Source organism: Pyrgilauda ruficollis, unplaced genomic scaffold, assembly GCF_017590135.1.
Source record: "Pyrgilauda ruficollis isolate IOZ18807 unplaced genomic scaffold, ASM1759013v1 scaffold8, whole genome shotgun sequence".
NCBI lineage: Eukaryota > Metazoa > Chordata > Aves > Passeriformes > Passeridae > Pyrgilauda > Pyrgilauda ruficollis.
The window spans coordinates 2,424,000-2,449,938 of NW_024529932.1; the positions used below are offsets into that span (position 1 = coordinate 2,424,000).

The following is a 25,939-nucleotide window of genomic DNA, read 5'->3' on the forward strand; positions in this document are numbered from 1 at the left end:
CGGCGCGCTCCCGCCTCCATGCGGGCCCGGCCCGCCCCGCTCCCGGCAGCCGGCAGAGGCGGAGCCACCGCCGGGCGGGCCCTGGGCTGCGCCGAGCGGGGCCAGCAGCGCCCGAGGTATTTCTCGCTCCCTCCCTCTCTCCTCCGCGTCCTTCCGCCCCGCTCCGTCACTCACGCGGCGCGGTGGGAGGGGACGGCGGCCAGGGCCGGTCCTGCGGCGCCTCCCCGGGCAGGGAGGGGCCCGCAGCTGCTCCCCCCCAGCCGAGGCCCGGGGGGCGGCGGCCCCGCAGCGCTCGCCCCTGTGGCGGGAGCGGGCGCGCCGCCGCTCGGCGCGGTGCCCGGGGCAGGGAGTAAATGATTAACCTGCGGGCCATTGAATAGCTGCCTAAAGGCGCGCCCAGGGTGGGGTTTAACCTTGTCCGAGGCTCGGTGCCTCGCGTGTGACTCTCTGCCCGAGACCCTGGCGCGGCCAGTTCTGCTGCTGCCGCCGAAGCGCTGCGGGGATGCGCAGCTCCCTGTTGAAAATCTCTGCTCTAAATGTCAGCCTAGAGCTCGCCTCGCAGTCGTTTTTGGAAGTATCAGGCTCAAGAGGTCGAGGTGATGTGGGGGTCTGGGCGAGCGGCTCTGCAGCAGCAGCAGCCTCGGGCTGCAGGAGCTCGAGTGTTTGTGGCTGGCCCTTGAATCCGTGCTGGCCCCTTTTCCTCGGGCTGAGCTGCAAGGAGCGCAGCAGCTGCGGCATTTAGGTCAGTGCTCCGCTTCTCTTGCGTCAGGAAAGCTGTCAGTGCGGCCCCAGCCTCCTCCTGCTCCCCGGGGCTGAGCAGTGAGTCAGGAGATTGTTCCAGTGATAGCACAGAAATGCCTTCTCTCCTGCTGCCTGCCTCTGCTCTCCTGACACGCTGCTCCTGGTTGCGTTTTTAAAAAGCGCTTAGCACTGTATGATTTGCATTGTGAAATGTTGTGTTACTATAACGGGTCCGTCGTAACATCCGTAATCTAATTTTTTGCTGTAGTTATTCCTTTAATTTGTGCAGCAGTGTTGTCAAGGTTGAATTAATGTTTGAGAGTATTTTGTTCTATTGGAGGAAGTTTCTCCTGACTGGAGAAATACTGCAATGAGATTTGTGAAGAATTATGTCACGAGTACCTGTTTTTAAGATTGATGTTGGGATTTGCTTCATTAGTGTTTTGATTGTAGTGTAAGTTTTACCTTTTCCCAGGGGTGACTAGAGTCTGCCGTTTTGTTTTAGCCTTCCACAAACTTTTGTTTCAAGTGTGTACAGCCTAAGAGATAATGTGGTAGAAGATGTTTACTTGTGTGTGTTTGTGCTCTGGAAGGATTAAATAGATGTTTTTCCTGCTTGTTAGCATGGGCTGATTTTAAAAAAGCTCTAGTACTAGATCCCAGTTCTCTGGTAAGTTAGAATTCATAACTCAATACTGTTAAGATTTTTAAAGCCGCCTAATGCCTCCACTTTGTCTCCTCCCTCCCACCCCCAACTTTTTTGGTAAATTCACTTATATTTGGGGACAGACATTTTAGCAAGGTCTAGAAAGAAATGCTTTACAATGAGGGCGGTGAAAAACTGTCAGGTTGCCAGAGAGGTGGTAGATGCTTCATCCATGGAAACATTCAAGGTCATTTTGGTCAGGGCTCTGAGCAACCTGGTCTTGTAGATGTCCATGCTCATTGTGTGAGGTTGGACTAAATGAGCTTTTAAAGGTCCCTTCCAACCCAAAGTATTCTATGATTTCAGGTGTTTTTTATATTCTCCTGAGAACCGCAGTAGGATTTACTGGTGTCCTTTATCTTTTTTCCTCCCTGACATTCAAGTTGATTAAAGGAAAGCTCCTGCCACAGACAGAATCCAGAACCTGAGTTTTTCCATATGCCTGAGGAACAGAATTTGTGTATTGTCAAAGAAAAGAAACTGATGTTTTTCATCTCATTTTACCATAGAACTTCATTTCTCCTGAACAAAACAGTCCTATAGTAATAATTACTACTTGATGCCAACTCCACAGTCACTAGGAATTGATTTGAGTGTTCCAGATGTGGACTCATAATGACTTTGGGATCTAGTTAAACTGCTGTTTGCTCAAATGGAGTTTTGTCTTGCATGTTGTGTCAATTTGACTAGATTTGGTTGCGATTTAACTAACAGTGCATGAGCACACGGCTCATTTCTTGTTTTATCAATTTCTATCTGCCTTTTGAAACTTTTTGCATAACATAGAAAGAATTAGGAGTGTTTTAAGATACAATTTTTGAAGCTCCTTTGGTTCAGGCAGGTGAATGAACATCCATGTCTGATTTAACTTCCTGAATCAGGGAATCATCCTCTTGTTGCACTCTGTACAAGCATTATTTGCCAACTTTGTGATTACACAGACACAGTGAAGACTCAGTCTCCCCCCAAACCCCAAGAAGAACTCTTGAAATGAGTGTTGTTTAATGCTTGATATATATATGTGTGTATCTATGTATATGTATGTATATATCTATGCATATATATATGGTGCATTCAAAGAGTAAAAAAATCTGTACAAGAAACCATTATCTGAAACATAGTTAAGAATGTTGGGGAAACAATATTCAGGGCATTTATTTGCGTAGAAAATTGTACTTGGGCTGAGAGCATACGCTATTCATGTGTGTCTTCTAAAAATATTTTCACATGCAAATTACACACCCGCTGTTCAGTTCTAACCATGTTGTTGCTGCATGATGGTCTCTGAGAAACTGAGAATGGAGTGGGAGCTACCAGCTGAAAACTTTTGCTTTGCAGGTTTTGTTTCTTGGATTTTACTTCTGCTTGACTTTCCTCTTTTTTCCAAAACCTAACATAAGAACATTTCCAAAATGGCACTTTGCAAGTTTAAATTTTAATGTAAGAATAATAAAGTAACTAATTATAGATGTACCTCATTTTCTCTGTTTAATTGCTTAATATATTAATTATGTTCTGTTTTTCAAGTACAGACCACAAGAAAGCCATTGTCTCAGATAATTTGTATATGAAGTCCAGGTGACTGTGATGGTAAACTTTCTTGCATTCCTCAACTATTTTTAAGCCCACAAATTAGTAACAGTACTGATTGTGATATATACACATAGTATCCTTTTGCTATTGCATTGCAATACTTTAACCAAAGGGAGGGAGATCTTTTCTAAGAGGAGAGTCTAAAATAAGAGGCCAGGGTTTTTTTTTTTTGTCAGCTGCTGCCTTTTTCAACCCTTTATTTTTTCTGGAGTAAAAACCTCTTACATTTTTTTGACTCATTTTCAAAAGTACAGGGAAAAAAAAAAGAAGTGCTGCATTTTTTCCCTACTATGGTGCCTGTAGCCTTGACAGAGCAGGAGAAATCTATATATTGCTCTGAGGTAAAGGTAGATTTCTTTTTTCTTCTTGGATCTTATAAGAGTGCCTCTTACTTTGTCATCCTTAACAGGAGTGTGTTTTTTGCTGTGTAGAAAGAGAGAAGCTGAATACTTGACACCTGATGCAGTGCTCTCAGAAATTGCTGCAGAGATTTCCATTTGGGAATTGCAGCTGGCCTTTGAAATAATTTCTTCATTTTCATACTATTCTTAAAGTTATTTTACTTTCATTTCCTACAGCCTGTAGGCTTCTGACCCCATTCTAGTAGGGAACAATAGCCAAGAGTTAACTTAGTATCTCTTGTGTTTTCAGAAGTGAATTATTTTCAGGAATCTTTCTAGTGGGAAAATACCAGTGGTGAAACGTTGTTTCTGAAAACCATGGAAAGCTGATTGCTATGTGATATGATCATAGTGGTTGTGTTGTGCATTTGTGTCCTTAGGAATCTTCCAGTACTTAGGTTATGTTTCTGTGGCATTGTGGTGTTGTATTGCTACTCTTGTGAAAATCAGCAAAAATAGAAAATACAGCTTAATGTTGATGGAAGGATTTGGATAGGACTAGGCAATAGGATTAGGATAGCATGAGGCAATATAACAACAGTCAAACAAAATTCATGTCTCTGTAGTGGCAAAGATATTGGCTAGCTTGATGCTAAGGACTTGAAAGTTTGGAGATGCATTGGTTAAAAGACTTACAAAGTAAGGAGGATTCAGCAAGCCAAAGGTTTTGAAATGAAATGAACAAATAGTTAACACTAGCCCAGATGTGATATGCTGGTTTCTGGTTTCATACATTAATTGCTCTTTTAAGGCAGGTTATATTTGACTCTCCTTTTTGTTTGGCCTTTATACTGTTTTTCTCTTCCTCTGTATGAAAGTCTGGAATTTCTAAGGTGGTTGTAGGTTTAACTGGTTGACTTACAGCAGAATTCCAAGAGGTACTGTCAGTAAGGTTTCATTCATTTTGAGAATAGTGATTTTTCAGCAACAGCTGCTAAAGACAGTGTTGTACTGGGATGGTGTAAAAGGTGTTGTCACTCTTGTGTGTGTTTATAAAAGGGAAATTAATACTAAATTATATCTATGCAAATAAACAATAATTGATATAATGACACTTCCAGAAAGAGTCTTAGTTGTTTCATTCTGTTTTCAAAGTAAGTTTAAAGGCTGTTTGTTTTCTTGAATAAAGTGGTAATCAAATATATTAGTTAAAGTTGAACTCTCGTGAATCTTGGAAAAAAAAAAAATCTAAGTATCTTAGCTGCAGAACCCAGTTCCTGTGTTAACAGGGCAAAGAATATTAAGTAACACACTTGCTGTCCAAGAAATTGGCCAGATCTTTTTGTACTCCATAATGTGCTTGAAGATATTTTTCATGTATTCCGGTGCTTTCAGAAGGAAGAAGTCTTTTCAAGTAGACTGATTCTAAGTTTGTGAGATGTACTGACAAAGGAAAAAAGAACAATAATCCATTTTGTGAAATTTAAAAGTAACAGATTATCCATTCTTACTTACTGTGTAAACTTATACTGATGTAGCCTTACCTGTCCATTGGAGTCTTCCCCTTCTGGTACTTGAAGCAGTCGAGCTACATTTTATCACCATTATTTTGTGGTTCTTTTCTTATTTAGTCTGGGAGATTTTTGCTTTCTGCAGTCCCATTTGGTTAAACGTCCTGTGTAAGGATGCTGGTGTTGTTGCAGCCACTTTACCCTGTGTGTGAACAGAGACTCCAGCTTCTGGCGTCTCTTTTGAGTGAGTGCTGTGTAAATGCAAAGAAAGACTGATGCTTTTTCTGAAGAGTTTCAAATGCCTGTCTTGTCGTCTCTTTCTGGAATTGCCAGCATATTGCATACTTCCCTGATTTTTCACAGAGTTACTTGAGTCTAAAGAGCTTGTTAAAGTTGGTAGGACTAATTCTGTGTGAGCTTAAAGCCCTTGCAAAATCTTTCCTGTTTCTGAATTATCCTGTGGTGGTTTTGTTTGGTTTTTTTAATGTCTGAAAAATTTATTTGTATATGAAGTCATTCCTTAGGTAGGGCTAATGAAAGAAAATAACTTGTCTTTATTAAGGTGTAGGACCCAGATATTTTTGTCACAGTTTTCATTTGCTTCTGGTGCTGAATCACTGCATGATTTTGTTACGCTGGTTGCTGTAAGAATGCAGGTAGTTCTTCACTCTCAAATAGGAGACGTTTTGGGCCTGGAGACCACTACCCTTTTCTAAATAAATTTTTTTTTTAAGTCTGCAAACTAATTTTAGAACACTTTTTCTGTAATTCTTGGACCCTGGGTTGACAGAGGGTGTAGGGAGTCGATGAGTGGGATCATGGTGGTAAAAAAATTATTACCCTTTTTCCCTCTAGCCTAAAATATCAATAGTTCAACTTCTAGTTGAAATGAAATATTGCTGAGTTCTGGTTTGCTGATGTAAATTTAGTGCCTCTCTCCTTCTCAAGTGTTGCAACCCACTGGCCTGTTAAGTGTATCTAATTGTATGTCCTCTTCCCTGTCAATTGCTCAACCTTTCTTTGTACTTTAAAATTAGAGATATATTCCAAAGCTATGGTAGTGTTCAGTACTTATTCTATGTAAAGCGTCATTTCTCTGTAATTGTCCTTTTCAGCCTGTCAGTGCTTTTTCCAAATATCAGAAATGTTATTAACTAGGCAGACTGGTAATTTTTATGTAACCTGTGGTGTGCTAATGCAGAAGTTTTGAGGTGTGCTGATGTCATTCTTTGTACACAATACGCTGTAATTGGCATAACTTTTTGTTTCTTTCTCTCTCTCTTTTTTTTTTTTTTTTTTTTGGTTGCTTTTTTCCTAGTTAAAGTTTTCACTAAAGTAATTTTGCACCTTGGCCAAAACTCAAAACCAATCATCTGTTTTTTACATGGCAGCAGCACCTGGCAATGTGAGCATACCACGGAACATTTCCTTGCAAATTTGTTCTGTCTGCTCTCAGACAGGGTGCCAGGACAGGGACTTGTTACTTTGGTAGTCAGGTATTGACCTTCCTTTCTAAACTACTATGCCAGATGCCACACTTCTAAGAAGGGTTGCAAACATGGAAATGCAGTTAGTTTTGTTGCAAACAACTATTCTAAAGTAAATTTTTTTCTAAGACACAAAAGCAATAGAGTTTATTGTTAAAGGGGAACTTAAATATTTAGTAGAATCAATTACCTTTATTAATCAGAAAAAATATTGAAGTTTCATAACACAAGTATAAAATAAAGATATCTAAGGTAGGAATTTGCTGGTGAAGATGCTGTGTCAGTTTGTGAATCTGGCTGACCTCTTGTTTTTGGCTTTAGAATTGCTGGCTTGATTGTTGTCTCTTGCTGCTTCTTAGCTGCATCTTTGAACCATGTCCCTTTATTTCATGACTTCATGGTTGATGTGGGTGCACCATCCTGTGACCTAACTTCTGCCACTTAAACACTGGTGGAAAATTGCACTCCTTTTGTGGATGTTGTTGGAGTATCCTGTAGTTTCAGTGAGTGAGGTCAAATAGGGACAGGCCCTCTATGCAACCTAGCAAACAACAGAGGGTACTAGTGAATGCTTGGGGAAGTCATGTAAATAATGTCTGGAACTGTAGAATTTAAAAGGTTTTCAGTGTATTTAAAAATACCCCAGAACTCAGTGTTTTGAAATGTCTTTTGAATGGTCCTAAGACCAAAGTTAGCAAAGCTGCTAAAGTAAATTTCTTTTTTTTCCTACATATTCTGCTATTTATTTCTTCTTGTTGTTGTTACCACTTAAATAATGCTTATATTGTTTACAGTAGTGTGCACAGTATTAATATATTAAGTTACTTACAATAGCAGGTATTAAATGTTCAAATGAAATAATTATTTAGAAGATGAACTTTTTTATTTAGTTTGTTTGGCAGAGTTCATGTATTGTCACACAGCATAGATAAACTGTCACTATATTTCATGCTTCAGAATAGAGGATATGACTGAATTAATATAAGGAAAATTTATTTTGTAATCCAGCTTGGGTAATCATGTTTTTATAAAGCATTTCAACTTTTTTTATTATTACTTGTGGATTGTTTTAGTGAGTGTTTAACTTTTTTTTTTTTTTTTTTTTTTTTAGCAATACTGTATCATATTTCATGCATGAAATAAAGGTGTAAACTTAGGCACAAATCCAAAATGGAGGTCCTTATCAGAGCAAAACTGGAGGAACAAAACAAAATGTCAGTACTATAGCAGAGGTTCCCAAACTTACTCTGCTGAAGTTTACTCCCTGACCTTGATATCTAAAGGACTGTTGGTGCCAGTGGTGTTAATTTCTCTTTATAGGTATTTTTATTTTTTTTATTACTTTTATAGGGGTCTCTCAGCAGGACTTCTATCCCACATTCATAACCTGTGAACCACCTGAAACCAGGACCCAGCTCTGTGCTTAGGGGTTCATCAGCCCCTACTTCATCCTTTTGTGATCCATCAAAATCTACCCCTGTACAGCAGGCCCCCTTGGAAAGCTGCTCTCATAACAGTACCTGATTAGAAGACATTTGACGTGAAATGCAAGTGTGGTACTGGTTCTGAGTGCAGCTGGAAGTGCTGTGATGTTCCATGCTTAGGAACAATGTGTGGCCAGTGACTGGTCCCACAAACCCTTCTGCAGATAAGTAATCCTATCAAAGGCAGATGAGTGCATTTGATTAAGGATTACGTGCGATTAGTGGGCTGCAAGGTTGAGAGTACAACTCGTATCATTAATGAGTATTCACATATTAATGCTGCTTTGAGCAGAGATTGAACTAGATGCCTTCAGAGGCCTGTTCCTACTAGAATGATTTTTTGATTATCACACTTGTATTATGCAAATAGATAACTTCCTTTATAAAAAAATTCATTAGTTGGATAAGCTGAACTCTAGTAAGTCACTGCCATTATTTTACCTAATTGCTTCATGTAGTAGCATGGAGTTGCAAATTTGACCCAATTTTAAGATTAAAAACAGTAAGAGGAATACACCCCTGCCTTTTTTGTGTATTGCCTCAAATTCTTTGTATACAGTTTTATGTCAGATTGAATTCCTTGTGCAGAAATTCTTTCCTAGCATACAGTTGACTTTTTCTAGAATTAGTCCAGAGTAGAGTGCCTGAAAATTTGATGCTTTATGTGCAATTGAGGTGCATGAATGGATTTAAACTTACTCTGCCTAATTCTTGTACCACTAGTACTGAGACTACGGTAACAAAGGCATCAGTGCAGGTTAGCAGCCTAAGAAGGGCTTGAGGCCCTGAAAACTTTCCAAAGCAAGGGCTCAGAATGTGAGAGGGCATTCTTATATTTAAAAAAAAATCCCAAAACCACCGCCACCCCAACAAATCCCCCCACTGTTAGAATATACTATGTAGAATCTGAATATATGTAGATGTTGAGACACAGCTGGTTGAGTTTAATAAACAATAATCCTTCTTATGTGCAGGGAATCATATGGATTTTCTTCCTGTGCCTGTATAAACTTTGTACCCATTGATACTTCTATAACTGTTCTCATTTAGTATTGTTAATTGCTTCCTTTTAAGCAAGAAGTTGGTGGTAAGAAAGGAAATCTCTTAACTGCTGTCTGTAAAAGGCCAATCACTTTCACTTGCATGCAATTAGAAATGTTTTTATGTAACATTTTAAGCCTCCCAATAGTTGCATTAATCTCAGAAACAGGCTATAGTTGTTGTCCTGTCTTATTGGTAACAGTGTATTTCAGGAAAACACTTGGTTGTATGCTTTTATTTAAAAATACAAGGAGTATGGTAACATTGCAAGTAATGTGTTAAGGACCTGGCAGGTCTCTTGGGCTTATAGGGAGTTTAGAAAGCAATTAAAAGGAATAAGAGGTGCTAGGAAGGAGTGAAGTTATTTCTTTATGCTGCTCTTCACCACAAGGATGTTGTGAGCATTTTATTCTTTTCAAATAATGTTGATTGGATGTTATCTGATTATGGGATTAGAGTGGCAAAAGACTGAATGCTAGAATGAAGTGCTAAAGACTCCTAAGTCACCAGGACTCGGTGCTATTCATTCCTTTAGTGGTTGTAAAGGATGAAGTGGCTGATCTGCTAAGAAGAATGCATCTCGTTAGGATGAGATGCTGTGCCAGGAGACCGGAAGCTGTCAAGTGCTGTACATACTGTACTTCTAAACTGAACACAAAGAGCAGAGCTGGAATTTGCAGACCAAGGACTCTTATTTTAATGCCACTTAAGTAGCTTTGAATTCTGCATGGATAGTCTAGTAGTTCAGTGAGCACAAGATACAACAGCTTTCTATGCAGTTGTATCTTAGAGGTAATGAAAAATACCAGCTGCAGCTGGGGTACTTGTCATGTGTCTCTTGCTTGTGTGTTTGTTCCCTAATAACAAGGGCATAGGCTGCAGTCTGTACTTCACTTTCGTCTCTTTGTGGGTTGGTCTTCTATATCTATCTGCCCAGTACTTGGATTTTTGAAGTCTCTGAATTCTTATTGAACTATAAATGTCTTTTCAATTTTCCTTTTTGATAAAGTTTGAAATCAGGTAGTGGATTTGAAAGTTATAAAAGGCCAGGCCTAACCTAAGCAGACATGTTTAACTGCATTAATCTCTTCTGTGTTTAGCAGTCTAAACAATGACTAAGTTGCTCCTGTTATTAGCAGACAAGAGAGGGATGAACCTATACACTGATACACTCACGCACCCTGTTTAGTTCATCCCACCTTAAACTTGCAGTGTATGGCCTTTGGCAGGAAATTATATCCCATGCAATTTTTGTGAGGCTCTACAGGTCTTCATTTTTGATGTCATTGTGGGGATGATGACCAGTGACGCAGAGGTGGAGCTGAAAGTTAAAGCAGTTCAGTAGTATGCTATGCTGCTTTCAGTGGCAAAGCTGTGATGTACCTTGTAGTTTACACTCAGGTGACAACAGCAGTTTCTTAAGTACTGACAACTGTAGCTGCAATTGGCTGTGTGGTCTTGTTCCCTCACTTGCCCTCCTGTTGAATTAGCACAGTGATTTGTGCCATCATGCAGTGACTTGAATCAGAAAATTGATCCTGACTTCGAGAGGGGTCTGTGGCAAGCAGCAATTTCTAACCCAAGCTAGTTCCTCACTCTGGTCTAGTGGGTGGCTCCACCAGGAGATGGGATCATGGCCTAAGGATGAGAACAAGCAGCAGGAGGGTCCTCTCTCTTTGAACTGGCATTTTACCGAATATATGCTCATCAGATTATGCCTCTAGAATCTGTGACTCATCTTGCCCTCAAGTAAGCATCTCAAGTGAAATACTGAATACATTCTGTAAAATCAGAGAAAGTTGTGAGAAACTTGAAGGCAGCCTTCTAAAGCTGTCTGTATTAGTACGATGGTAGTAGATGACATTTGGTGGTTTTAGTTACAAAATAATTTATGCTGGAAGGAGTAACTTGAGCTACTTGAAGATTCTGTAATACAAGCAAATGTTCTGCAAAATATATGTATCATTATAGATAGCCAGGTGGAAGCCTCTTTGAAGAGAAGAAATATATAATGTATAACAAACATCCCTAAAATGTATGGCAATGGTGCTCTGCAGTAGCATTAAATGGAAGTTCCTTATTTGGGCATCTCTGCTTAGATGAACTGTCTGGTTTAATGAATTCATTTATACTTTATCAATCACTGCATATACATATCCTTTATGTATTTTAAATTATATTGTTAAGTAACAAGTTCTTGAAAACTAAGTAAAGTATTTTTAGTAACTTTAGACCAAATAAAATTGCTGTATTTCTTGCTTTCAGTTTAATTACTTCAGATGATCTGTACATTTTCAATAATGGCAATACATTCATTCTGCCATTTGGAGGAGCCTGTGCCACAGAATAATGATCTGAAGAAAGCTCACTCATTTGCAAGGAAGAGTCTTCATTTGGGAATTAGCACTGATGCAGCTCAAGGGTGCTTCTTCAAGTCCAGGTACATTTTCTTTAATTATACTTACTTGGGTTTGGTATGCTGGCATTTCATTTACATTAGCATATATGCTGTGTCCTGTCAGAGCCTTTGTGTTGGTCATTTGACACATGAAGTATGTTGAAATTAAAAGGCACATGTAGGAGCACAGATACTTATGAGATGTGTGGAGGGAAATAGTCTGGAAAATAATTCTGGCACCATTTATTATCTTGAGAGTAGCTGTAAATGGGGGTTATGGTCTTAATGACACAATTCCCTTTTGCTGCATGCTTTTTTCAGACTTTTTGTATGTGTTTATTATATAAATTCAGTATTTTGCTAAGCCTGAGTTGTTGCTTTTGATCAAAATGTTATTAAGTCTCAAGTCATTCAGAGGCAGTAAAAAGGAAGGCACAGTTAGGTTTCCACAACTTGGAAAATTTCTACTTTAAAAAAGTCAGCTTTGGAATTTTTAAAAATTTATTTTAATTTTATTTTTTTTTTAAAGTATGTTATCAAATCTTGGCATTGTAACACCTGACCAGGATTTAATTTTAGACTAATGGTTTCTGTATGTTGTGTTTATTTTTTTTTCAAGACATCCAATTATTTTTATAACTTAATCATGACTTCACAGCACAAATTGTTTTCTAGTAATATTCTGTATGGGAGCTATATGCAATGTACAGTCAATAAGAACTATTAGCAGTAAATTAATAAAATAATTGTGAATATTTAAACAGGCACTTGAATTTCTTGTGTTCTCATTGCAAACTGCGGGGATTCTTTAACTGGCGATGGGCTTAGTGTTCCAACCAGCAGACAAATAAATGATAGTTTGGGAAAAAACCCAACAGCCAAATGCTTCTTATCAGGTAGAGTACAGTTTGTCAGCCTTTTCAGTGGTACACAAATCAAGAATCCTTTAATGATATCTGTATCTGTCTACTCTGTTAGTTAAATTACTAGTTTGGTTAGTTAAATTAGATTTATTAGTAAAATTTCTGGATCGTTTGCATCTTTCTAGATGCATCTGTAATCTGGGAAGCCTTAACAGTACCATTTGTTATGCTAAAAATCCTGCAGAATTAAATGAATTTCAAATTTCTTAGGTATATTACTGTGGTATCTTTTGGATCTGGAAACAGAGGCTCCTGTTCTGTGTGTTTTCATGCACGTTTGACTTCCTGTCAGTGCCTTCCTGGTAGAGAACTGATGCTGAGAACTTTGGTGATGTAGAAAGAGCATTGCTTTTTTTTAAGTGTAAGCCTTTAGTTTAGTCCCCTGATTCTTGTAGGAATCATGAAGATGTTGTTTTAAATAAATGCTTTATAATGTAATGGATAATTAGAGGTCAGAAAAGAGTTTAAAATAGCTTTTGAACTGTTAGTGTACTCCAAACAGGAACAGCAGTAGTGAAAAGGAGGCTGTTGCTTCAGTGTACTTCTAAAAATTGAAATGCCTGTCAATAAAATCATCACAAACCAGAATTATCTGGTCCTATTTTGCAGTGTGAATGCTATGAATAGTGTTCACTAGATACAATTTTAAATTGTTGGGTTTTTTTTTTAATGATGCAGAATTATAAAAACTGAGGGCTTTGGTGTATCCAAATTTATTTTTAATGTAATTGAAGGACAATATTTATTAAGCTTATTAGGTCCTGCTGGTGAGAATCTATTCTGGCTGTACATGAAGTCAAACTTCAATGGAACACAGTTCCATTGAACCCAAAGTAGGACAAGACTAAAACAGAAACGAAGTTCAGCATTATTCATAAAAATGCTTATGGTGTCTATAATATGGATATTGAGAGCAGCAAGTGTATTTTTTTTTTCAGACTCTTTCAGCAGAACTGTTATTTTCCTCACACAACCTCTGGTACGAGGATAAAATTGGGTTTTTGTCAAAGAACAGAGTCCTGTATCTAAACAGTGAGAAGGTAAGGTATTTGAGATCATATCATTTCATCAAGCAGTTAAGAGTAATTTTGGTTATATGTTACTTTGCAGAGAAGCATACAAAAATGCTTGATTCATAATGCATCAAGAAGTCTCAAACATTTTATATCAGTTCCTTTTTGCTGGCTGGGGGTTTTTTCCCTCTTTTTATCTCATGGGTGGAATTTCTGAAAGCATTCAGCTCTGCTTTCTAAATGTGTTTTCTGTGAAATCAATGACTTGACCTGAGTGGGAATGAAGGTTGGTTTATCTTTGGTGAGTCAAAGTTAAGTTGTCAATAACTGATGTTGAAATACCGTCCTTCAAATGCTAGGTCCTTGACATTCAGTGGGATGAGAATCTCAGAACTGACTACTGGGGACTCCCAAGCTACAGATCAGGTAAATAACTTCTTTGGAGGAGGAAATTGCAGGGGGCTTCTTTTTAAAATTATGATAATTAAGTAGCAAAGTGTGCAACTTAAACTATAAATATTTCTCACTTAACATTTAATTTAAAATAGACATGTCTATATTTGTGAGAGGATTTGTTAGTTGCAGTTTGAGCCTTATGTAATTATCTAATATTCCAACAGTTCTGTTTCTAAAGAGGACTTCTGTACTGGCAGAGAACATGAATGTCTAGTTCTAATCCCATTTTCCTACATGAACCTTTGTGTAGTTGGTCCAACTACTGTGGTTTCCATTTTTCAAAGACAGAGCTTTTGATATTGAATGCATAATTTAGAACTAAGAGCTTCCATATTAAAGTAAGTGACAGGGGCTCTGTTCAGATCATGGGATTAACTTGGTTTGTTTCCTGCTTCGGCTTGTCTCCACTTTCTCCAAGGACAGGGTAACTCAGTTAGTGTTGTGACAGCTCAGTATGGTTGGTAACAGAGAGCCTTAAAGTGCCCCAGGACTGGTGCTGCTGTACTTTATTTCTGCTCTTGGAAAGTACAGCGGTGCTGCTGCCTCAGTACTGGGGGCAGGAAACTTAGAGAGCGGCGGTGTGCAATGGCAACAGGAGCTGTTATGGCCATCTCAAGTAGCTTGTCCTACTTCATGATCCAAGGTCCTCTTTTAATCTGCTTTTTGTGGGGGGATGGGGAGGAAAAAGTGAAAAATAGTTCTGTAATTGTTAAAAAAAGCAGTAAGTTTTCCTTGTTAAAAACCAAAAAGTTTTTCTTCTGTTGTAGTGTTTCAAAGAGAAAACATGACAGATTTGGGTATTTGTTTTTAAGACTTACCCAACTTCAACTATAGACTTACTTCCTTGCCATGTTCAAAACCAGAAAGATAATATAAAAGGATCAGTATTTTGAGATCAAGAATAAAAATTGAGAGTATTTTAAGATAAAAGATTACAACAAATCAAAGAAATACGTATATTACCTTTTAAGATATTTAACTTCAATGGACTGTTAACATCAATGAGATATATTTAGGGTTTTCTGTGTTCAGTTTATAGGCAATATAGAATGTGAGAGAAACAGCTGCATCTGAAATAGATCATCTGCTTTAAAAAGTAAGCAACTACTCCTTCCAAGACATTGGTTAAAAAAACCTGTAAAATACAAGTGGCTTTATAGTAGCTTCCTAATTCATTTACATAAGTAGAAGGAGAATCACATGCTTATTACAAGCTGTGTGTTCCTAAGTGGTGAAGAATACAAGGTTTGGGTTTTTTTTTCCCTATAGAAATGAGTAATCCCTGTAATTCTTGCCGCAGGATATGCTAAACGATTGGGGGCAAATTCCTGTACCTCTTGAATTCGTAAAGTTATAGAAAATCTGAGCAACAGTTATTTAAGGTTCTTTATAATTTAAAAAAAATGGTGTAGCACACAGCACATTCAATCTTAGAGAAGTGACGTATTTTAAGAGACAGTTCATTCTACTGTTGGTAAGTTTGTGCCATTAGCACTTTGAAATACAAGTATCTGAGCAATACATAAGCTGTGCATGTACCTCTCTCTGTAGGTAACCCATTGATATATTAGTTTTATGGAATATCTTTGGAACACTGTTCTTTGGAACACTGTTAGCTTCCTGCCTGCTCAGAAGGACGTATCTTAACTTGTTCTTGGGATTTGTGTTCCAAGAATGTCTGAGAGGGCTCATGTGGGAGCTGATGTGTAGCTTACTTTAGGGCTTAGCAACAATGGCAGGACTGGATACCACCCAATGTGCTACACTGATTTTGGGTCCAAACATCTTGACTTTTTTTTGGGTGCAGACCCAGAAATTTGTTATCCTGCTCATGAACATCCAGCTTAAATGGTCTCCTCTTGGATCCCACTCTTTTATTGTTGTCACATTGAACTGGTTGGTTATATTTTTGAAGGAGGAGAGTCTGATTCCTTATCTATAGCAATACAGCTATGGGAGCTTCAAGGTCTTCCAGGAGAGGGTATCTCATTCCTGACATGCTCACCAAGAAGAGGTGATGAAGCCTATGTAGTGCTTTGAAGATTAACTTCATTATCATGCTGTGGAATGGTAATTGTGTACGTTATGGAATACCATCAAAAAGAGCAGTGAAGCTGATTTTTAAGGAGTAGATTTAAGTATTGCATCCTTCAAGATGCTTTCTGTAAGTTAAAAGTATTTTAGATTGATTTTTACAGAATTTCAGAGCATTGAGAAATTATAGTCTCTGTATATAATAGACTACATTTACTGGCAGGTCTTTAAAGTGTTCTGTTAACTATTTGCAATGAGAACTTTTCTAAATAGAGACATCATGTTTGTTTAACAAGATTTTCTATGTAAGTATGCCCTTTCCATTAATTTATGATAGCATGCTATACAAGAGTTGTAATGTTAAGTTTTATTTTCAACTTTTTTCTTTTTACTGAGGTTCATCAACTAGCAAACAAAGACCCCTTACTTTTCAGCACCTCACTTTTTAATACAGATTGATCCCTGAGATGAGAATGTTCATTCTGTTAAAAGTCAATATTTTGCTATTTTTTTAATAACGAATAAACCTATCAGTACATGTGCTAGGTTATGGTCACTGCAGTTCATATTCTTAGTGAGGCACATACAGTTCACCTTTGACAGGTAAGTTACAATTGTAGATATTTCATTTTATCCAAAGAATCCTGGGAGCAGAGGTCTTATTTTAGGGGGCCGTGGAGGTAGGGAGACAAAAACAATGCATTTCTCTTGAGTCTGTTTTGAAAGCTGTTGTAAAGAAGAAAATGCATTCTTGTTTTATCAGGTGATGCTGGTGTCCCAACTCAGTTGTCTGGGAGTTACCATTCATAGCGTCCCAGGGGCAACACAGTAGTTAAAACTTTTTTTTTTTTAAATTTCTTTTGTCCTTTAAAGAACACTTGGATAAATAACTAAACTTTATTCCTTTAGAAGCAAAACAGTTGGGTTTTTTGGTTGTGGGTTTTTTTGGTGGTTTTTTTTTTGTTGTTGTTGTTTTTTTTGGGGTTTTTTTGTTGGTTTTTGTTTTGTTTTGTTTTTTTAACAGCACAGCTGGAATTGGCAGATGCTGTTTCAAACAACCAAGTAAAGTGCAGGTAGTGTTTAAGTACTATTGTGCAGCTGAACTAAAGGAATTTTGCTGGATAACTACTTGCCTGTTATTGTCATTGGCAAGTTGCAGGTAATTTCCAAAGCTGCAGTCTGGCAGAGAAGTAATAATTGCTTTTATGTGTATTTTTCAAGCCAAGGTACACACTTTACTTTTACCAGTGTTTTTACAAAGATTCAAAACTACCACAACCTTGTTGCTAACAAAAAAAAAAAAAAAAGTTTGTTTTAAAAGAAAAGGAGGTATGAAGAGAATAGTGACACCTGAGCGCACAGAGAAAACTTTTGTCAGATGAACTCCTGACAGAATCTGGCAGAAATTCAAAGTCTGGTTTGTCTCTAGTAATTCCATTAGCATTTCAAAGGTTGGTGATGTTCTGGGAATGACACAGGAGGGATTATTTTTAAGTTAGGAATTAGTACTCTAGAGTGTTGCCTGTGCTAGGGATGTTGTTGCTATCTTGCAACAGGTAAATGGACTATATCTGAGACATTCGGTTTTCTATCAGACGTTTCTCTACTTTATCTGTACTGGCATAATTAAAGTATCAGCCACCTTTCCCCGGTGTGAATAGAGCTGTATCAGTGTAAAACTGTATCTATTGGTACCTTATTTCCTCATAGAAGGAAACAACCCAGGAGCACTGGCCCAATTCCAGGAATTGTTTTTAATTATATTGCAGTTGCTATGCCAGTATAAATTATTCCTATTGGAGATCTTGCACCAGATGAAAGTGACTTCAATCTAGTTTATTTGCCCTTATCCATACAGCCCCATAAAAAATTACACCACTTCAGTTTCACGGGTTTGATTTGCCTTTGTAGGCAGACTTGCTCTTTACACTGACTTATCTCTATTTGTGCTAAAGGATATAAACAATGAGTGTTTTGACAATGAAAATGCATCTTCTGTTCTGATATAAGCCTAATCTATTCAGTTAATGCTAGAACAAGTACAGTTTACTGTGAAGGTTAGAATATTTCCATCTGGCTGTGTGCACCAGAGCCTATAGAGCAGCTGTACCCATCCTGAATCCTAACAACTCTGTTATTCAGCATGAAGTACAATGTTTTATGTACTCTTATCAATTTTCAACTGCTGTTTTATAGAACAGTGTCTTGCCTCACTTTTCTACTATCCAGTATGTGTTACCTAAGAGAGTTAGGAAGGTTGAAGTCAGAATATAAGATATTGGATCACTTGCATGTGCTTGTTCTATACAGATATTGTTGAGTAGATTCAGATAATCTCTGTTTTAGAGCTGCAAGTGAGGGAGAGATCTTTGATCCCATCTTAAGATGGGGGGAGGGGATTGTGATGGGGAAAAGAACTGAAAATAAGTATAAAATAAGTCTAAGTATACTGCTCTGAGCCTGGGAGCAGTAATGAAAGGACCCTGCTGGAGACTAACTCACAGGAACAGAAAGAGTCAAAAGCCCAGGGACCTTTGACCATTCAGAGAACATTCTCTAACTTTAATTAGCTGTTCTCTGTCCTGTGCTTACTGATTGTTTCTTCCACCTCTTGCTGTCCATTCTACCTCTTCAATTCTGCTTCGTTCCTGCATACTACATGAGCTTCCTCCCACCCAATGTGCCCTCCTTACCCTGTACCTCCTTCTATGTTGTTTGCAAGCAAAAGCCACCTGCAGAGTAGAACTACTGTTACATTTACTGCAGTCCTGCTGTTTGTGCTGTGTGTGGACTTTTCCCCTGTGCTGTCTTACCTGTTTAGACTTGTTTTTTTTTTTAATGTGGTCAGGGACCTTTTACTGTTCTGTGTATTTGCTCTATCCAGCATAAATGGAACGTCAGTTGTCATAAGTCCTTAGAAGACCTTAGGTATAGTTTAGAATAATATTCCTTTATCCTGTTGTTTTGTAAAAATCATTCATAAGCAATGAGATGAAATATAAGAGATTCCATGGGATAAAAAGGCAAAAATCATTCATAAGCAAATGACCACCCTTAATGAGATGAAATATAAGAGATTCCATGGGATAAAAAGGAATTTTGCTCTTGCAGTTTTTCTATAGGTGAACCAATGATTTAAAAGTATAATCTTACAGCTGTGGTTATATTAGTGTCCAGCATAATAGGATGAACCTTTCAGAATGAATTTTCTATTTGCTGTGTTTGCATTTTACTTGCAGTGGTTTGCAAATTGCTGGTTTGTTTTCCATGTCTTACAGCTATATAATTTGCTTTCTAGAAACCATCTTGGTAGGTGTGGATTGCTTGTCAGAAATCCGTTCCGAAGCTTGAGTGCAAAGGAAGCAGGGTACTAACGATGAATAAGAATGGAAATCTTGAGGATAACAATGGATACAGCATCTTCAAAAGTAGTGGCATTCTGGTAAGAATTTGCATGTAATTTATTAAACACTACGTGATAGTTCTCAGTAAAATGTGTTTGTGTCTCTCTCTGAGGATTTGTCGGATGAAATTTTCTTCTAAAATGTGAAAAGTAGGAGGATTGCTCTATATCATGAAGTATTTTAAATTCTGAAGCATTGTACAACAACTTTACTTAGCATTGAGTTCTTGCATATAAAAATAATGAAAACATCTTTATAGAAAAGTGAGTTATTTTAGAGAGGGAGTTAGTGGCCATTTATGGCTCACTGTGAGCCTGTTTCTCTGAATATTTGGAACTGAATATTTTTGAACTGTCATTTTAAAAAAAACTGCTTTTTTTCACTCAGAGTATAATCTCTCGTGGCATATTTCACCACTACACATGAGAATGTTCTAACAGGCATTGCATCCAGCTTTGCAGGAGATACAAAACATGTAATTACTGACAAACTAATCATAGCTGGAAACTTTTAATCCTCATATTGGTTAAAAAAATATGGCAGCATGCTGAGTTACTGATTGGTACTACTTTGTTGCAAGTTTCACACCATTTAAATAATTTACACAATTAGAAAGTGCAAGCAAAAACACCAATGAAAGTTTTACTGTAACTGCAATATAGTACAAGTGATTCCTTTAAATTCAGTATTTGAAATAACTTAGGCCAACAATTCCCTAAGCAAAAATTTTTGTTTTCACCAAAGCCAAGTATATTCTTATCTGTGTAGATAATGACTTCTTGAAATTAACGAAGAATTTATGCCTCTTTTTTGTCCTACTCTTTGAATCCCACTGCTGGTTTATATTGAAGTGGAACTGATCTGGTAGCAGCTGGCAGTTCTCAAAGCTCCTTGGTAAGGGTATTTTGAGGTGCTGGATGTGCATATGCTCTGTAGTAAAGAGCAGCACAGACACTGCACATTCTTCTGCTGAGCCAGTCTCATAGCTGAGATAGCTGTTCCAGAGTGTGCTACTTCCAGTGGAATCAGGGTTTAGACACACCTCAGGAGCTCTGAATTTTGTCGTGCCCTGCAGAAAGCAGCGGTGGCTCGGGAGCCGATTCACAAGCGGATTAGGCATTAATCGGGTAGTCTGTGCTGGTCAGAGGGGTGGTGGTTCATGTCTCAGTGGTTACAGTGGGCCTGTCAGAGGCCTTAGCCCTGCTCAGAGGCAAGGATAAGGAGCTCAGACACATCCTTGTGCCAACACAGATACTTCCCATGGGCACACAGGGAGAGCAGGAAAACAGGGGTGTATTCTCGTGGGGGTGAGCACCAGCCAGGCTGGCAGAACCCAGCTGCTCTGGACTCCACTGCACGGTAGAGATGTACATCACAGGAGGTACCTAGGGCAGCATTAATTGAAACAGAGCATCCTCACTAAGATACTGGGGGAGGAAGGACAGAGAGTGTCTGGTAGGGTGAGCTCCTGAGAGGTCTGTGGCCACGCTCCAAAGGTCTGATATAAGTGCATAAGTTAGACCTAAAAAGATTAATGTAAGCAGTCTCCTTATTTGAAATTAGATTGGCAAGCAAGGTGACTAAGAGTGACTATTTAATATCCCTTTCTCTAACATTCAGTTTTTCATTCTTACTTTCAATGGGAGGGAGATAAAATCTGGCCTTCAAAGTGCTATGTACTCATTCCAGTGCCAAAATACAAAACACAAATCAGCAACTTAAATTTAGGGGCATACTAGATTCCCTTAACTGCACTTGGACAAATATGCATGTTAGATATAGGAATGTAAACTTAGGTAGCTGCTTTGATGTACTTATAAATGTTTTGGTTTTTTGACTGCTGTGATTTTGTGGGCTAGTGTAGTAAGAAGCTAATGGAGAGGAAGCTAGGCTGCTCTACAACTTTTTTTTTTTTTTTTTTCATTGCCAGGCTAATCTTTCACTGAGGTTCATTGCACATCAAGTGTTTGGTTAATTATTTTATCTTATTTCTATTTTAAACCAACTTTTTTTGGGGGGGAGGGGTGGAGGGAGAGGGGGCTAAGGGTGTGGTGTTAAGTTCTTAGTTTTAAATTCCCTCAGATTCTGAAGGAGGATACCAATGAAGAAAAACCTACTTTGCAATTTCCATATTGTAGAGGTATCTTATCTGTGGTTGCGGTAGTTATAAAAATCAAGTCTGGAGTGTCTTTTTCTGTTGATCTTTTCTAAGATGACTGTACTGACTGGTATGGTTTCAAATAAAAACAGTAAAGTTATTGACTTGTAAAAGAGTTGACTGTCATTTTCTGCTTAATTCCTCTTTTGCTGAACAATTTCTGTGATATTAAGTTAATTTGTGACACTTTAGTAGGTGCTGGCCTGAGGGGGAAAATGTTATAGTTCTTTCACAATTCATTGGTTTGTGGATATTTCTGTTATGTTGTTTCCACACTGAATGACTCATATGTTAAATGAACATGCCAGCCCCAAGGCATGCCCTCGCTATTGCAGCCCACAGTGAAACTTGATGCCATTGCACATAAAAATGTGGAAGATGCTCATATCTGTTTGAATCCTTGGGAAGTTTTGTGCACTTCAGACGCGTGTGCTAGCAATTACTCAACGTATGTTCTTTCAAAAAGCTGTGGTTTACCATGTCTGATTGCTCTTTTTCACACTGTTAATTTGCTGAGTTTGTAAGCTACATCTGTCTTGTAAGCCCAAGTTGGAACTGAGAAATAGTAATTTTTAGTTGGTTTTTTTTTGTTTCTTTTAACAAGGTGGAACGGTTTCATTGTATTCATTTCTGGACTATTTGATGGGAGGCTACAGAAGTATCTGATTTGCACTGCCACCTGTGTATTTTTTAAAGTATTTTGACAGATTCAGAAATTGTTTTATTTTGGAAGCTGATAGCACAGATCTAATGCTCTCCACGTTGTGAAAACACTAGTGTTAGATTGAACTAGTTGGACCTGATTACCTTAGCTGTCCTTGAATTTGGCTTTCTTACCCATTGGATTTTTTGTTGTTTAATAAGAACATGAAAGACGAAACAGATTTACCTATTGATGAAGTCACAAAAATTATCACATTACAGAAGCTTCACATCAGAATGTTGCTAGGAGCAGGCTCTTTGGTATCTGTAGGGTGAGAGGTGTGCACTCACAGCAGTGAGAGGAAAGGCTTTGAAAAGTATATGAAGTAAAACTTTTCTGATACTTTTTGATTCTTTAGGATGTTTGGGCTTTTTTTCTGTGCCATATAGTGGTGGTAACTCTAAGCCTTCATTGATTCATGTAGTGAAAGTATGTGTATGTCTCCAGAATTTTTGTTCTGTGGTTTTGTTTTGTCATTTTGATAGGAGTAAGACAGATTGCTGTGACAGGATAAATAAAACATATCACAAGTCAGGTATTTTGGCTTTTAAATAATGGTCTTGTTCTGTCGTGCATAGTATGTAATGGAGGAGTTTATGCCAAAGCGAACAGATACATCTATGGGAAGACCACTCTTCAATTTAAATTTTTCACTCAACATTACTTATGGCTGTACATTGGGTGCAACTTTTTCTGTGTCCCTGCTTGTTTTCATGAGGAGGTTGTCGCTGCCCATCTAACTCTGCTTTCACTGATGGGAAGCTTGTGTGTCCCGTCCCCTGTCAGCTTTGGCAGCAAGACTAGGCACGTTAATGAAAACTATGTGCAACTGTTAACAACATTGATCGCAATTGCACAGGAAACACTGGAAGGCAATAAAGGCAACTGTTTCAATCCTGTGTGCAGTTCTAGCGCCCCCAGACCAAGTCGTCTCAGGTCACTTAAGGATGTCTCACTAAAATGGTATTAAGACATATAAAGTTATAACAAGTCTACGGTTTAATGTTAAAGTGCTGTTGATGTGCAGGCAAGAAGAAGGAGGTAGCAAAGTGAAAATACGTCAGAAATTACTGCTCTGGCCAGCTGATGTGTTTGAAAGAATGGTGTGAAGGTGCAGAGGGTGGTACCAGCTGCATTTGCTTTTAATAGACCATAGTAACAACAGCAAGCCAGAAAGTGGATGTGCTGGTGTATTCCACATCTACAGGTGTAAAAGCTGCCTCGCTTTGCAGTCTTTGGCTTGTCAAGAGCCTTCGTTTGTTTGCCAGGAGAAATTCTGGAGTCGTGCTCATGTCTGCTGCACCATGTACAGTTTTAGTCCTGCTCTCTCACTTTCCCACCTGTTCCAGAGCGTTTTTTCTGTTTCTGTACTGCGTGATGAAGATGAGCAGCTCTCAGGTAAAGCTAAAGGGCTGTGTTTTGACAAACAAATCAGGGTTTCTTACAAGTATAGAAGGAGCACCGATGTCAGGGGCTGGTGGGGTACCGTCCTCTTCCTTTTCCCGTGGAATCCTTCCGTGCTTTTCTCTCGGGGGAGGCGGAGGTGGTTCCACCCGTGGCAGTGCTCAGCTCTGCCGGTTTCCGGCGCACGGACCGTGTTGCACATGAGCGCGTCCGAGTGGCCTCGGGGTGTTCCCCGTGAGATCTGTCCTCGGCCAGAAATTTCTGCACTGGGATGGTCCGGGCATCGCCCGGTGCCTTCAGCCCGCCGGGGCGGGAGGCGAGAGGCTGCTGCCCGGGCTCGGCGGCATTAGGACCCGGCGGGTCGAGCCTCCTCTCTGTCCCTCCCTCGCCGGGTCGCAGCCGGCGGCCCGGGGAGCGGCAGCAGCCGGGGCCGGGGCCGGAGGGACCTTTGGCCGCCGAACAGCCGCTCCAGCTGGCTTCATGTCGGGTTTCCTTTGTTCATTTCTAGCAGAAACTTAGCTCTTCCTTCAGTGGTTGTGCAGGGGATTGTGGCGCTTGATCGTCTTCAAAAACGTGCTTTGGCTAATGCTAAAATACATCAAATTTAATGCTTACATGATATTAGCACTACAAGACTTGTACAGCAACTGCTATGTATCCTGCTGAAGTCTTTGTACTATCATATTTGAAACAAGACCGTAAGAATAAGAGTTAAATTAGAATTAGACTGGAGCAGAAGTTGATAGATTATCTGACACTTGGCTTCTGTAGTGTCTGTCACAAAGTAATGGCTCTCTTAAACTGTACATTAATCATCAACAACAAGTTCAGAAATGTCTGTTTCAGTCCAGAAACTCCTATTACCAAATAAATAGCTTTGGTACTGTTGGAATGAGCAAAGAAGTGTCCTTAACATGAAATTCCTTTACATCTAAATGAAATAAAGTTTACACCCTTTCTCCCATGAATTTAGCTTATTGCTCTTGCCCACCTTCTACTTAAAAGGAAAAAAGCATGGGGCAACTTTGCAGGTAAATGTCCAATGAGGTATATTTCAAGTTATGTACATTCAGAACATACTATCAAGGATATAATAGCTTTAGAAAAGCAAAATGTCACTTTTATTTTAGGAAGTGACAGTATTTGTTAATGGGATGTGTTATTAAAATGATCACAGGTAGAAACTATACAACTGAAAGGTAAATCTGCAAGTGACAGCTCTTGCACTCAAATACACAGCTCATGGAAACTGCAAAACAGAGTAAGTTACCCAAGGAGAATAATTTTTATGTTCTTAGAATCCTGGTGGTGAATGGTCTGCTGCTTTCAGAAGACAGATGATGTTGCCTTTTGGGTTCAGAAATTTTATATAGCCTTTCTGCTCCCTGTTGCATTGCTTTTATTCCAATTTTCCTGTCATTGCTGGCAGTAAGGTGTTCTCAGACCCATAGCTGCCCATGGACTGAAATTCTCTTCTCTACCAGAACCAGAGCCTACACTCAAGTGTCACCACATGAAGTTCATGTAGCTTTTTAAATCTCGCAGTTTCTTGTGTCCTAGTACATGCTATATTCTCTCTATCCAGGAAACAGTTCCCAGGCAATCTTTCCGATTCTTTGTGCTCTGTTATTGATGTATGAGTCTTCACTTTTACTGTCTCTTGTACTGTGTGATGCTTCAGCCCTTTACTTCTGCCCTGTTTACCTGACCCAGCCCCTGACTAAGCCCAACCTTGCATTGACAGTGCTGGCATCCTCTCCTGCTCCCCCACCTCCAGACAATATCATGTTCTCTTTACCGTCTCAGATATGATGGAAAAAATCAACCAAAATATATGAAGGCACATCATTATGTTCTCTTTCATTTTTGTCTATCCTAATAAAATTAGACTCTGCTCTTTGATGAAAAATTATAATGTTATATGTTTTATATAGGTTGTAATGTTATGTATGGTTTTGTAATTGCTAATACAACAGGGCAGTGTGGGCAGTGACAATGTGCATTTCAAACTAAGCCAGGATGATCTTATCAAGATAACCAAGCAGTATAGTTGTGGCATGCTAAGGGTTCAGTGCTTAAGCTAATTCTAGCTGGCTTGTCTGTGGGTGAGTGGTAAGTAGTCAGTTTTTGGGTGCTTGTTAGCAAGATTGGTGATGAGAATCCTTGTTAAAATAATCTTTTAAAAAAGTGATAAAGGGAACACTTCAATATCAGGTCTTTGAAGAATAGACAAGCTTCTAGGAAACTGGCTATGATTGGAAATGAGAAAAACAGATATTTTAGATAGAACCTGCAGTGATGGAGTAAACAAGTTCATAATCATGCAATTTTTAATTTTTCATGTACTTGACTTTACCGCTCACATAAAAGCTCAATGTGTCCAAACTTTAGTTGTTTCAAAACCTTCTAAAGGCAACTACTGTTGTTAATGAGATATTAATAGTATTTAATGCAAACTGTAGAATGAGTTGCTGTGAGATTGTGAATAAAATTTCAATAATGAAATCAAGTTGCTATTCCTTTTTTTAATTTATATTTTTAC

The 25,939-nt window shown here is 38.7% G+C and overlaps 1 long non-coding RNA gene across 5 annotated transcripts in view; it reads left to right on the top strand.

Annotated features, from left to right (window-relative positions):
• The first annotated feature begins 33 nt into the window (after positions 1-33).
• The window catches only part of LOC121364271, a 32,684-nt gene continuing 6,778 nt past the window's right edge, over positions 34-25,939 (top strand). The window contains exons 1-6 of one of the 5 annotated variants that reach the window (XR_005956832.1): positions 204-742; positions 2,980-3,037; positions 11,170-11,344; positions 13,164-13,265; positions 13,598-13,664; positions 19,027-19,170. This is a non-coding gene — a long non-coding RNA (uncharacterized LOC121364271). Of the gene's footprint in view, positions 117-203; positions 743-2,979; positions 3,038-8,412; positions 10,654-11,169; positions 11,345-13,163; positions 13,266-13,597; positions 13,665-14,726; positions 14,791-19,026; positions 19,171-25,939 lie in introns of those variants that run through there. The other 4 variants (XR_005956834.1, XR_005956833.1, XR_005956830.1 and 1 more) reach the window with 4 other exon arrangements.